Source organism: Phyllobates terribilis, unplaced genomic scaffold (assembly GCF_046119375.1).
Source record: "Phyllobates terribilis strain yellow unplaced genomic scaffold, ASM4611937v1 Scaffold_4__5_contigs__length_816908805, whole genome shotgun sequence".
NCBI lineage: Eukaryota > Metazoa > Chordata > Amphibia > Anura > Dendrobatidae > Phyllobates > Phyllobates terribilis.
Window position 1 is genome coordinate 87,938,861 of NW_027362764.1, and position 12,440 is coordinate 87,951,300.

At 39.8% G+C, this 12,440-nt stretch overlaps 1 long non-coding RNA gene across 1 annotated transcript in view; it reads right to left on the reverse strand.

The window, feature by feature from the left end:
* Window positions 1-3,728: 3,728 nt before the first annotated feature.
* The window catches only part of LOC141265045 (uncharacterized), a 37,996-nt gene continuing 29,284 nt past the window's right edge, over window positions 3,729-12,440 (reverse strand). Inside the window, exons 2-3 of the long non-coding RNA XR_012320038.1 lie at window positions 3,993-5,364; window positions 3,729-3,908 (exon numbers count right to left, since the gene is read on the reverse strand). This is a non-coding gene — a long non-coding RNA (uncharacterized lncRNA). The remainder of the gene's footprint in view (window positions 3,909-3,992; window positions 5,365-12,440) is intronic.

Here is a 12,440-nt window from a genome sequence, read left to right on the forward strand (position 1 = left end):
TTCGGGCGTAGGCGCAACAGGGATATTGACTATAATGGTGCCGCCAGAGTCAACTTGTGCTCTGTCGTGCATCATTTTTGGGAGTATACGCCTACTGGAGGCGGACACTCAGATGTAGTAGACTGCTTCTGAGTGTCTGCCTCCAGTAGACATATACGCTCAAAAATTATGCACGACAGAGCACACATTGATTCTGTCAGCACCATTATTATCAATGGTTCCGTCGGTGCATACGCCTGAAGCCCGTTTCGCAGGGGGGTGGACGCAAGCCTGATGGGACTACTGAACGTGGGCAAGAAGATAATGTGAAAGGGGCCTAATACTTATCTTTTGTAATCCTGCACTACTCCAGATCAACCACTCTGATGTTCTCCACTCGGACAAGACGTGATGATGTCTCAACCACCAGTCAACTTACCCTACAGCCAAGCAGTGATCTCAGTGATGATGGTTGCATACAGGGCACATGGTCACTTTAGCTAGTAATTGGCTGCATCAGTCGATGACTGATGGCCTGGACATCATCACAACAGAAGTAATGATGTTCTGACTATCAGTTACCTACCGCTGAGGCCACTGATTGGCTGCAGGGTCATCATTTCACTCCCGACAGTTCATCAGAGCAGCAGTGCTGGAGAGGCGGGGGATTCTAGTAGTAAGTATAAGTTCCTTCATTCTTTCTTTTATTCTTTTTTTATTTGGTCCCTACCCTCTGTAAAAATAGTTGAAAACCCCTTTTATTATCTTATTAAACCAGACATTGATGCAATGAGTCATGTCCTACCAGCCTAGTAGGTAAAATGTGGAATCTGCATGCCTAATGCTGGCCATACACATTAGATGGCCATTAGATGGCTCAGTGGAGGACACAGACAGAAAACGGCCCCTGTGCTGTGCAAAAACAGTATATGGACCCTTAACAATTCAATAGTTCTGTCAGTGACAAAAGCTGCTTGCTGCTGTGGCAGTGGACTCGCAAACCTCTTGGGACCTCATACGGTTGCACAGTTTACACCAATGATATGTCTGCCCCTGAGATGGCTGGTGGTCGAAAAATCGTTCGGCCGACAGCCATATAAGTCGACTCCCCTGAATACAGGAGCGATCGTTCAGCAGACCACTATTGTGTTCTCTATGAGAAAGGCGCCGAATGACACATCGGCCATTGTCTTATCTCCGGAAGAACAATGTGATCGGCAGTTTGCAATCAGACATGCTTGATCAAGATCTCTCCCGACCATCAGTCGGCCGGTGCCCCCATACACATTAGACCGTCAGCCAAACCTGTCGATATTGGCATTAATCCAATGTGTTTGGTAAGCTTAAGTATGATAAAGAACCATGCAGTTTAAACAAAATAAAATCATCCTTTCTTGAGGGCTCTGTCTAAGAATTGGGGAAGGAGGTTCATTTTGATCACAGTTTTATTGATAAACAGTTTATGACGTCTCAGCCCTTTGACACCTAACAATTAACCACTTTCTGTAAATATTTATAAATATTTACCAGATAGATGTTTGTATTCCCTGTGTTTTTGTAATTAGTGATTTACTAAAATAATCAAATCATAATCTGGATAGAATAAACCGTGGCTTCTTTCATGAACTAGAACTTGAGAAATATCTACATACGTTAAGTTGGTCTTTTATCATTTTGATTTCTTGAATTCATCTTGATGCCAGCCTTCTCATTCTCATGTTTCTGATGCACTTTTACCCTCTAAATACTGGTGTTTGTTGTGACTACAAGAGACAGAAAATGCATGTCTGCAGATAAACAGATATACTCATCCCATTGTGCCGAGCAGACAAATCCTATTAGTGAGGAATCTCCAGACTATGAGCTGCCATGCGGAGTATAACCAGCACAACCTCCTCTGAAGCAAAGACAGCAATATCGTCCTGGGATTCTCCATTATACCTCTGCTAGTCTTCACACAATACTCACTGTTCCCTTGAACACAAAGCTTAGATTCAAGGCTCCATTATGTATTAGAGAACAGAGAACATATAACTAAGAACTGTGTATTACAATGAACTGCGCACAGTAGGGCTACATGGCAGCATGCAATAAGTTGCAATCACTTGCAACGTACATGGAAGTCTAAGGCAAGGGTGTTATCCTGACAAGGCATTGTGTCACGCAAGGTGTGGGGAAGACTTAGTGCAACACAAAGGGAAGAGGGAAAGGGAGCCCAGACACTAGGGAAAGGGGGGAAGTGGAGACCTCCTAGGTTGATCTAGTGTCACCCTGTCTCCCCTAATGTCCCTGTATTGGCTCTTCACCAATCGCCGCCCGCTTGCCTCGCCCTGTCTTTCCCTGGAGTATTACTAAGGCTAGAGAAGGGAGAAGATGAGCACTAGTCGATCTCCACTAAACACTATAGACAACAAGGGTACAGAAACAAGGGGAAATTGCTTAGCTTTAGACGACTCCAGACAAATGCGCACACGTCCTCAAGCTCCAGAAAGGACGAATTACTTCTCTTGCTAAAGCCTTCACAATTAGTAATGAATATCGCCCGCACCTCTCTCTGAAACACCCAGGCAGGGTGTTAATTAGCCAGAGGAAGGTAGCCTCTGTGTCCTAGAGACAGCCTCTAAGAAGATGTCTGTAATGCCAAATATAGAAATCTCCTGCAACCAACTGCAGGGCGACTGTCTGTCACTTCTGACACACCCATGACACATTATTCTTTAAAAGCATATACTTATACTTCATCAATCAGAATCCATTCAACTGTAGTGGACATGTACTAGGAGTTTGTCATGTTAAATATATATATATATATCTTCATGTAAATTCAATATAACTTGTAATTTATTTAAATTCCTGTCCATTCTATGCTTAGGAGTCCAGTGGGTGGTCCTACTCCTACTCATTGATTGGCAATCACTATTTAGGACTTCCTACTGGAATCCTAAGTATAAAAAGAACCCTGCCAACTGTGTCACCTGTTTTGTTGGTCACCACCCCCCCCCCCCAAAAAAAAAAACAAAACAAAAAAAAACAGGATATAGGAGGTGCGTTGGAGATGCTTCTTTCTTGGGATACATGGAAAACACAAAATGACAGTTATATTGGTTATCACTTTGCAATTGTTATCTTTGTGTATGTGTGTGGATTTCTTCTCTAAAAAGTTGCCTGCACTTCTGTTTTTTATTAACTTTTGAAAACATCCGACTCTACCATACAGTGTGTGTTACCATACTCAGACCATGTGGCTATATGTATATACTGTGTGTTCATCCCAGTTTATTTATGCTTTTTATTCATCTTTGATCTAACCAGGCATTTTAGTGAAATCAAAGTAGTGGAAAATAAACATAAATTCAATATTCTGTTTACCGAGTATTTACAATGTGGTTCTACAGATCGCAGTTCATGTATTTCTGCAAGTTAAAAGCATCAACATGTAGAAAAGAAATTCTAAATAAAGAAAATACCAAGAAAACAAAGCAACAAAATAATGGAATGAATGTAGTCTCTAAAAACTAACACCACAAAAGCCCTAAAAGAGATGAAAATTTGAGGAGCTATCACATGAGGACAACAACTGTTTATGGATGCCATATTGAGGGGGGGTCATCTTGCTTGCTGTGGCGCACTTGAGCCATCCAATAAAAATCTAAAGTCATCAACAATTTAGTTGAAAATGGTCTGACAAATGATAGTTCATCGGTTGGATGAATGATTGTTCTTCAACGGACCAAAATATATCTCAGAAGGGACCAGCCAAGATTGGAATTTTTCAGCCAATGATGCAGCCATTATCACCAGCCAAAATAATCCAACATAATCGACTGGTGTTTTGAACAATAACAAATCAATTGTTTGTGTTGGTTAAAATTGCACATTTCTTCTTTTATCTTATGTATATGGACTCCCTTAGGCATCTGTCATGGCCTCTGTTAAACATATAAGTTGGGAGCTTTTATCTGACATTTACCCCAAACATAAGCAAAAACTATAGGATTTAAAAATGGCCTTACCTTTTATGCAGATATGTCCCAGGTAGTGAGATGTACTGATTACCAAAATCCAAGTAAGAGGAGAAGTGTCACGGGTGTGTTGCCACGAAGATCGTCACGAGTACACAGCCTGACTTCTCGCAGCTGACTTGTTGGTGCTTTGTGTTTCTCGGCAGTGAGGGAGTTAATTCTCTCTCTCTCTCTGGGCTAGATGAGGTCCAGCCTCGCCCAGCTGCAATCAATACTTCTGTAGTGAGACTCCTTCATATACCTGCTGGTCTGTCTGGGAGGTGTCGGTGAAAGCATTTCATTCAGACTGACAGAGCGGATCGTGGTGTTTGGAGTTGCTGAGATAAGTGTACTTGGAAGTGTTTTTTCCCTTTCCTCGCTTTATCATTTATCTCCTTTCCCTTTGGTTTTCCCTCTGTTGTAGTTGAGAAGTTGTTTGTATGCAAGGTGGTTTTGGTTTTTCCCTTGTACTGTCTCGTTCGTCTAAATACTGTGTTTGGGCATATTATTTCTTGTTCCCTTTGGTTGTGATCGGGGTCCTTCTCAGGACTAGATTACTGAGGTGCAGGGATCTTCAGGAGGTAGGGGTTACGCTGGCGGCCTGGACCTCTGTACCTTTAACAGTACCTCCAGGTTGAGGGATTAGTCAGGGCCCCAGCTTAGGGTCAGCTTAGGCCCCCTACCTCCAGTATACAGAGACAGCGTGACAAGAAGTTAGCTACTTCCTGCCTAACTAATTATTATAATCATTGAACTCTACTTTTTACAACTGTTTGTTATTCAGCTTGCTTAAAAAAACATGGTAACCGTGAAGGCCACATATACAGAATGTATGCCAGCGAAAGTTGAGAAAGGGAGCAAGAAAAAGGTGTAACAGGAAGAGCAAACATAGCTGACAATGGTAGACGTCAGACAGCTACTTCCTGTCCCATAAACTGAAAAAAGTAAGTCTAGAGCTCTAACAGCCGACCACACTTGAAAAAGTCATCACAAAGTTACAGCACATGAGAAAAGTAAAAAATAAACAGGTTTGTTTGGCTCTGAGCTCCTGGCTGTTGACACATTTGCTGGGTAGTCAGATTGGTTCTTATGTAGGTAACATGGTTGTTTAATCTATTTAAAGTGTTCAATAAACTTCATCTTTTGTGTGGGTAAGAGCCATTCAGGAGACTTGGTAAATTTCACTAAACCCCTTGACTCGGTATCCTTTATTGCTCAGATCAGACCCATTTTTGCATAACAATAATGTCCTGTGTAACTGGAGAGGATGGGAAAAATTCCACATTAATGTCACCAGCCGGTTTCTTCTGAAGTACTTCTCTAGAATCCACTTTGATAATCTTGACCACATGGGTCCTTTTGATCCACTTGAAATCAATAAAACCTAACATGGAGGACAAAACAGCGTGAGTCACCATCTATTAGGACATGGTTATTCAACATTACTGCTTCAAAAGGTATTTTTGTGTTGGCACTTACTAGAGACGGGTTCTTGGGAGTAAAATAAAATATACATATATGGAATTAAAGTGATTTTCATGCTTTTTTGTTTTCCTGATTATAAAGCACAATGAAACATGTTAGTGCTATATATAAAATACACACCACCATAGATCGATGTACAGTGGCGACCAAAAGTTTTCCTTTGTTTTTTAGAAGTGTGATTACTTTTGTCTGGTTGTTGTGAGGCTATTTTTCTCGTGATCTTAGTAAACTGGAAGCAAATGGTCATCCGCTATAAGGAAGAAAATTGTGTTTGACATTGTTTTATCCCTTTATGTCTTAGTTTTTAACATTTGCTGGGCCAAATGTTTTGCATATTTTGTCATGGGTAGTCGAATTTTGCCTAAAATTTTTTTTGTGTTTTAGGTTAAAACATGGCAAAGATGGAGCCAAATTTATCACCAGATGTCAGGAAGCTTATTATTCTGAGAGTGAAGTCAGGCAAAAGCCGAAAAGTGGTAGCTATGGAATCCAACTGTTCTCAGAGTCGAGTGTCACATATAGAAAGAAAAAGAAGGTCATGGAACAGCCGACAAACCTAGAAGTGGACGACCATGGAAAACTTCCTCCAGAGTTGATCACATTATTAAGAAAAAGTTAGTATCTGATGTCCATAAAAGTGCTGTACAGATTTCACACAAAATGAGGGAAGAATATGGAGTCAAAGTGAGTCGCCATACTGTGGGGCGACAGCTAAGAGCAGGAGGGCTGAATGCACGAGGTCCAGTCAAGAAGCCTTTCATCTCTGCAAAGAACCGGAAGGTGCGACTTGAGTTTGCCAAAGAACAAAGAACACAGTCAATGGAAAGAGACAGATTGGTCTGAGGTGTTGTGGTCGGATCAATCCAAGTTCAATCTGTTTGGCAGTGATGGCAGCACTATATATACCGCCCAATAGGAAAACGTAATGATGTAAGGTACCAAACACCTACAGTGAAACATGCTGGAGGCAATGTCATAGCTTGGGGCTGCTTTTCTGCATCTGCCATTGGCCCTCTCCATAGAATTGATGGAAATATGAATGCTACCATGTACAAAGATATCCTGGAGAATGTCCTGCTGCCACGTGGTAATGCCAAACTAGGCAGGGGATGGAAATTCCAGCAAGACAATGATCCTAAGCACACATCCACATTGGGCTAATGTTGGCTGAACCCACCGATATCAACGGGTTTGGCTGATGGTCTAATGTGTATGGGGGCGCCAGCCGATGGTCAGGAAAGATGTTGAACGGGCATGTCCAATTTTGGTCTGCTGATCGCATTGTTCTTCCTAAGATAAGACGCCGGCTGAGAGGTTGGTCTGCAGCTTTCTCCTAGAAAACACAGGAGCACTCGACCGAGCTTGTGTGTATGGAAGTGTCACCTGAGATGTCTGTTGGCAGAACGATCAGCCGAACCGTCGTTTAGCTGACAGACATCTCATGTGTTTGGCCGAATTTAGACAACTTTTCTTATTTATAAAGAATGTATTGAGGTCTTCTTGCAAACGCTGGTTCTTACTTTGACCTTCTCCTCGATTTTTGAAAATAAAGATGAAGTTTAATATCTGAAAGATAATATCTCCAATAATACTATCAGTTATGTACTTGAATGAATGCAGTATTAATCAGGTGGCATGAAAGGGATGTCACCAAACTGTACATTAGCATGATGAGTCCATGTGAGCTCTGGATGATGCACCCACCCCCCAAAAAGTAAGGCCGATGCTGACAATGAGTTTTTGATGCTGCGTATTTTCGCTGCATCTAAGACGCAGCGTCTTACAATTCCAGCAAGCATACGGGATTTATAGAAGTCTCACATCCACTATGTTTCTTTTTTACTCAGCATAAACTGATCTGCAGTGCGTGTTTCAAATCTGCAACATGTCAATTCCTTTTGCCGGTACGCTGAGTTTTATCTACATATTTTACCCATTGACTTACATTAGATGTGAAAAATCTGCAAGTAAAAACCACACATTCGTTTTTAATGTGTTTCTACAACACACTAAATCCGCAAATGATTATAGCCCTAAAATTTTGTCAAAGCCATATACCAAGAAGTCTGAAAAACAAAGCAGCTTTGTTTAAAACATTACTCACTAACAACAGACAAAAACGCACACAAAAATGCAACTAACCTAATTTACTTAACTGATGCAGAAATTCTGCAACATCAAAAACTCATCAAAAGCTCATGGTGGGAATTTAGCCTCATTTCATTGTTCATTTCCAAGAAAACCTTCTGAGACAGTTTCTGTGGCTAAGGCTTGGTCTCAGCAGAGACACAGCGTTGTCCAGATCCACAGTGTAATATTACCATTGCAACGTAACTTTTATTATTTATGGCTAACAAGGTCACTTGTAACATTTTCCCCATAGTGAAACATTAAAGTTGCATAACTCTCATGATTTTCCTGAGACCTACGGCGATGTAATGTTTACAAGTGAAAAAAAACAGTGACAAAGCTCTGCAGAATGTCTCTGCCTTCCTGTATCATGCATGCTCTCTGATGTGGTAAGATTGGCACATCTGTTAGGGAGCGGTAGAACTTTAAATCCTTTGTTACACCGAGGTCATCATGAAGGTGAATACATACCTTTGCTTTGATTCATTGACCTCCTGCCACAATAATTTACAAGTTTGTTTCTTTAAAAATAAAAAAACAATTCAATAACCTGACACTTGCAATATTAGGGCGACATGGGCAACACATAATTTAGATCATATTAATAGAGAGTGGGACTTGATGGTGGCAAAATCTTCATATACAATAGCCTTAATCTAAACTATATTACACTAAGTTAAAGGGGTTTCATGGGATCTCTTAAAAGTTGTGAGTAGAAAAGTAAACCAGTACTTCTGCTGTAGTGGTCCATAATGCCCTGTGCATTATTGCAGCATTCACGTAACCATAAGACGTTATCTCTGCAAGACTAGCGGGAAGCATTGGAGGATTCTCCTGGTAAATAGTACTTACGGCACTTCTTTATTTTACAACATTACCTACTCTTTTCTTAAATTCTGTAAAATCTTTTAAGCCTTATCTCTATTGGATCTCACTTATTAATGGGGTTTTCTAGTGTTTACAAAGAGATACAAATAGAATCCAACCATGATAAAAGAAGCTTTACATGATCTTGGAACTCACCCTATACTCTTAGCGCTACTGCTTAGATGGTCTGCACTGGACCAAAAGAGATGACGTTAGGAACATCAGTGACCTGACCGCTTATACCATTGATTGGCTGCAGGTCATTACTTCCAATAGAGTATACTTTTACTATATTCTTTTAACAGGAGGGCTTCTCATTGGTAACCTATAGAAGAAAACTCCTTAAAGGCTCTTTTCATCAATATATTTTGCAGCTAAGCTAGCTGATAACCACAGCCTGAGTATGTGATAAACCACGGAACAGACTTGAACTTTCTATTGACTATACTAAAATTTAAAGGGGTACCAGTGTCATAGTGGGAGGTACCCTGCTCAAAATTCCTGTTTCTTATAATAGATATTAGGAAATATATATTTGTGTAATTCTGTAATAACTTTTCTATATGTTCAACAAAGGCTTATAGGGTAAATATTTATGTAAAAAAAGCTTAAATGGTCACTGCTATTTCAACCAACTTTGCATAAATCAATAGTACAAGTAAATATAATTTGCTTTTTAATACATCCTAAAGGAGAAGTCTGCTCCTTTCTCCACTTATGAGCCTTTTTTCCTTTGTTTGTCCACTCAATTCTCTTTGGGTGTCTGCTGATTGTCCCACATCCCAGTTCATCCCTTTACTTGGACATGACACTTATACTCAACATAATGATCTGGGAACTAGTGGATCCCGAGCAGTGAACAATAAAAGTTTAATAATATTATTTTACAATAATATACTTCACGCCACCGGAAGAAGCGAGGCAAAACGCGAGTGTCAGGCGGAGGGACGCAGTACTATATTTACCGTGTATACCATCAGTACCTTTGCATTATTTTTACCCTGCATTTACTTTTATTGTTGATCCACCTTACGAGATCAATTCATAACTTATCATCACTGTGATATATATATATATCTGCTATGAAAAGATAATGATTGTAATATATTTTATTCAAACTTTTATTGTTCACTTCTTGGGTCTTGTCCCCCACCAGTTCCCAGATCATTATGTAGTAATTCATTGTGAAGTGCGGCCCTCATAGACGCTATGGTCTATCGGACACTGTTGTGCTAATGAATGCACAGTAATAGTAAATATACTCATCTAGTATGTTTTGAAGAGTATTGCTTTATACACTTACTATTCTATATGAATTTTATTGTTGAGTATTCGAGAGTCTCATAATTTGTATTTATTTTGCCATTTGGTTTATAGTAGCTGAGGTACTTGACTTTGAGTGAATTTCTACTAGGTTTTAAGGTTGACACTCTAATGGATATAGTCGGTACCTCGTGGTGCTTTTTAATTGCCTTCAGGTTTCTGTAATTTTCAATAAAGAATTATTTGTATTTGGCATAAATTGCAAATCCTCTTGCGATCTTTACACACAGTGATTCTCGCCATTATATATCCATGTGTTTAGAGCTGTGCCACCCATTCTGTGATTTTCTGCCTCCTGAACTCTTGCTCAAAACAAGATAGACTGGCAGTTCACATAGTTATTTAGGTTTATGTTGAATAGAGGGGTATGAACAGGGTGAAAGACAGACACACACACAGAGCTAGAGTCACAGCTATACTGCTCAGTACCATTGTACAGGGTGGGCCATTAATATGGATACACCTAAATTAAATGGGAATGGTTGGTGATATCAACTTCCAGTTTGTGGCACATTAGTATATGGGAGGGGGGAAACTTTTCCAGATGGGTGGTGAATATGGCGGCCATTATAAGTCGGCCATTTTGGATCCAACTTTATCCTCCATGATGCTGTCTATTGCTATATAGAGACAGGAGAGCAGGAATTCTGATGTATGTGTATGACCATTATATACTGTGCATGACATTATATACATACACACATATATCATAGTAGCTGGTCTCTGCCCACTAGTTCAGAGTCAACAGAAGATTAGAAATACAGAGGAGAAAACTGGTGAAAAAAGGGCAGGATACATGTGATATAATGCCCCCAAATAGTATTGATGATCTACATCCACATCATAGCATACTCTGAAAAGTTACCTGACATGTCAGGAAGTCTTTAGATTGTAAATGTTTTGATGTTTGATAAAAAAAAAAACCTTTCCAGTATAGGGATATGATATACTGTATCTGTCCTTCACAGTTTTCATGATACATTATTGACTTTATCCTAAAAGCTAAGTACCAGTGAGTACCATGATAAAAATGGGTTTTCAGATACTCATTGCAAACGACTGATAACTGATGTGGGACAAGACCAGAACCAGGGCAGCGGGCCGAGACATTGATGTTCACCATCTGACATTTATCACCTATCTAGTGGAGAGGTGATAAATGGTCTGGGCTGGAACAGTCCTATAAGTTGCCATACTCTCCATCACCATCTATCTGATGTTGCACTAGAGATTTAACAATGTGATGAAAGGGATCTGTATATATGGCTTTCCCTTGTATCAGAGGATCCTCCAGCACCTGAGATATGAGCTACGCTTCTGTTAATAATCTGCTGGGGCTGATATAACAGTCGCTAGAGACAGCTGTGTGTTTCAATAAAGGACGCTTGGGAACAACGTCCTCAGAAGTGGTTTGTAATTAGTGACTCAGCCACTATAATAACTGGATGTTTTAATAGCACCAAATAAATCTTCCATCAATATAAAGGTATGTTATCACAACAGAAGTATCTCAATGATGTACAAACAGGCTTTCATGTTACAATGTTGTTTGGTAGATCTAAGAGCGAGATCTCAAGTGGCATTAATGGACCTTTATAAATGTGGGTAATAGTAACAGTGATGTATTGAAAATCTCCAGACTCTTGAACTTGGGATTCTGGTTTTAGTTACGTTTGTATTGAGTATATTGAAAGAATTTGGAATTTGCTAATACTTTGTATCTATTTTTTTTTAAAATATAATTGTTCACTGTCAGTGACTAGCCTAGCAAGCTGCTGCAAATAGCAACGATCTCAGCGCCAGAATAAATGATGTGATCACCTGATGATCATTTTGTTCATTCGTTGGGTGGTCGTAGACATGTTTAAATGGGCATGAGTGTCCTTACCAGCGCTCATTCTCCAATTTTCTGCTCATATGTGCTATTAGTCTGGTGAGATCCCAGGGGAAAAAGATAGAGAAGCCCTGCTGTAAGATATTCCCCCTTAGATGTCTGAGTAAATATCCCTTAGGCCATGTTCACACGTTGCGTTTTTGATGTGTTTTTTTCCGTAGGCGAAACCTGCTCTCTTGGCAGTAAAGAAGCAACGTCAAAAAAGCAGGTTTTGCTGAGTTTTTGCTGCTTTTTTTATACTGTGTTTTTGTCAGGTACATTTGTCTCTTGTGCATGCTGTTAAAGTTTAGTGCATAAAAAAATAACCTAATTCAACTTCATCAGGTTTTGGCGGCAAAAACGGACACCTGCATTTTTTTGCTGCATCCTTGCACTAGTCAGTGCTTTCAATGGGTGAAAGAAGTGACCTGCTGCATTCTGCAAAAACGCAGCTCTTTGACAAAACAGTCAGGAAAAAAAACTCAATGTGTGCGCATGAGATTTCTGAAATGTCATATACTTTGCTGGTACTGTAAAACAAAGCGGAAAATTTGCATAGAAAAAAAGCATAAAAAAAAACACTGCAAAAACATGACTATAGCCTAAGGCAGCATGCATATGGCCATGTGTCGGGGTGAACTTTCAATAACAATAATAATAATTTTATTTTTCTATATCGCCAACAAATTCTGCAACACTTTACAATTAAGAGGAAACATGTACCAACAATAAAGATATTATAAAGTAACACATTGCAACAGTTACAGGAGGAGAGAGGTCCC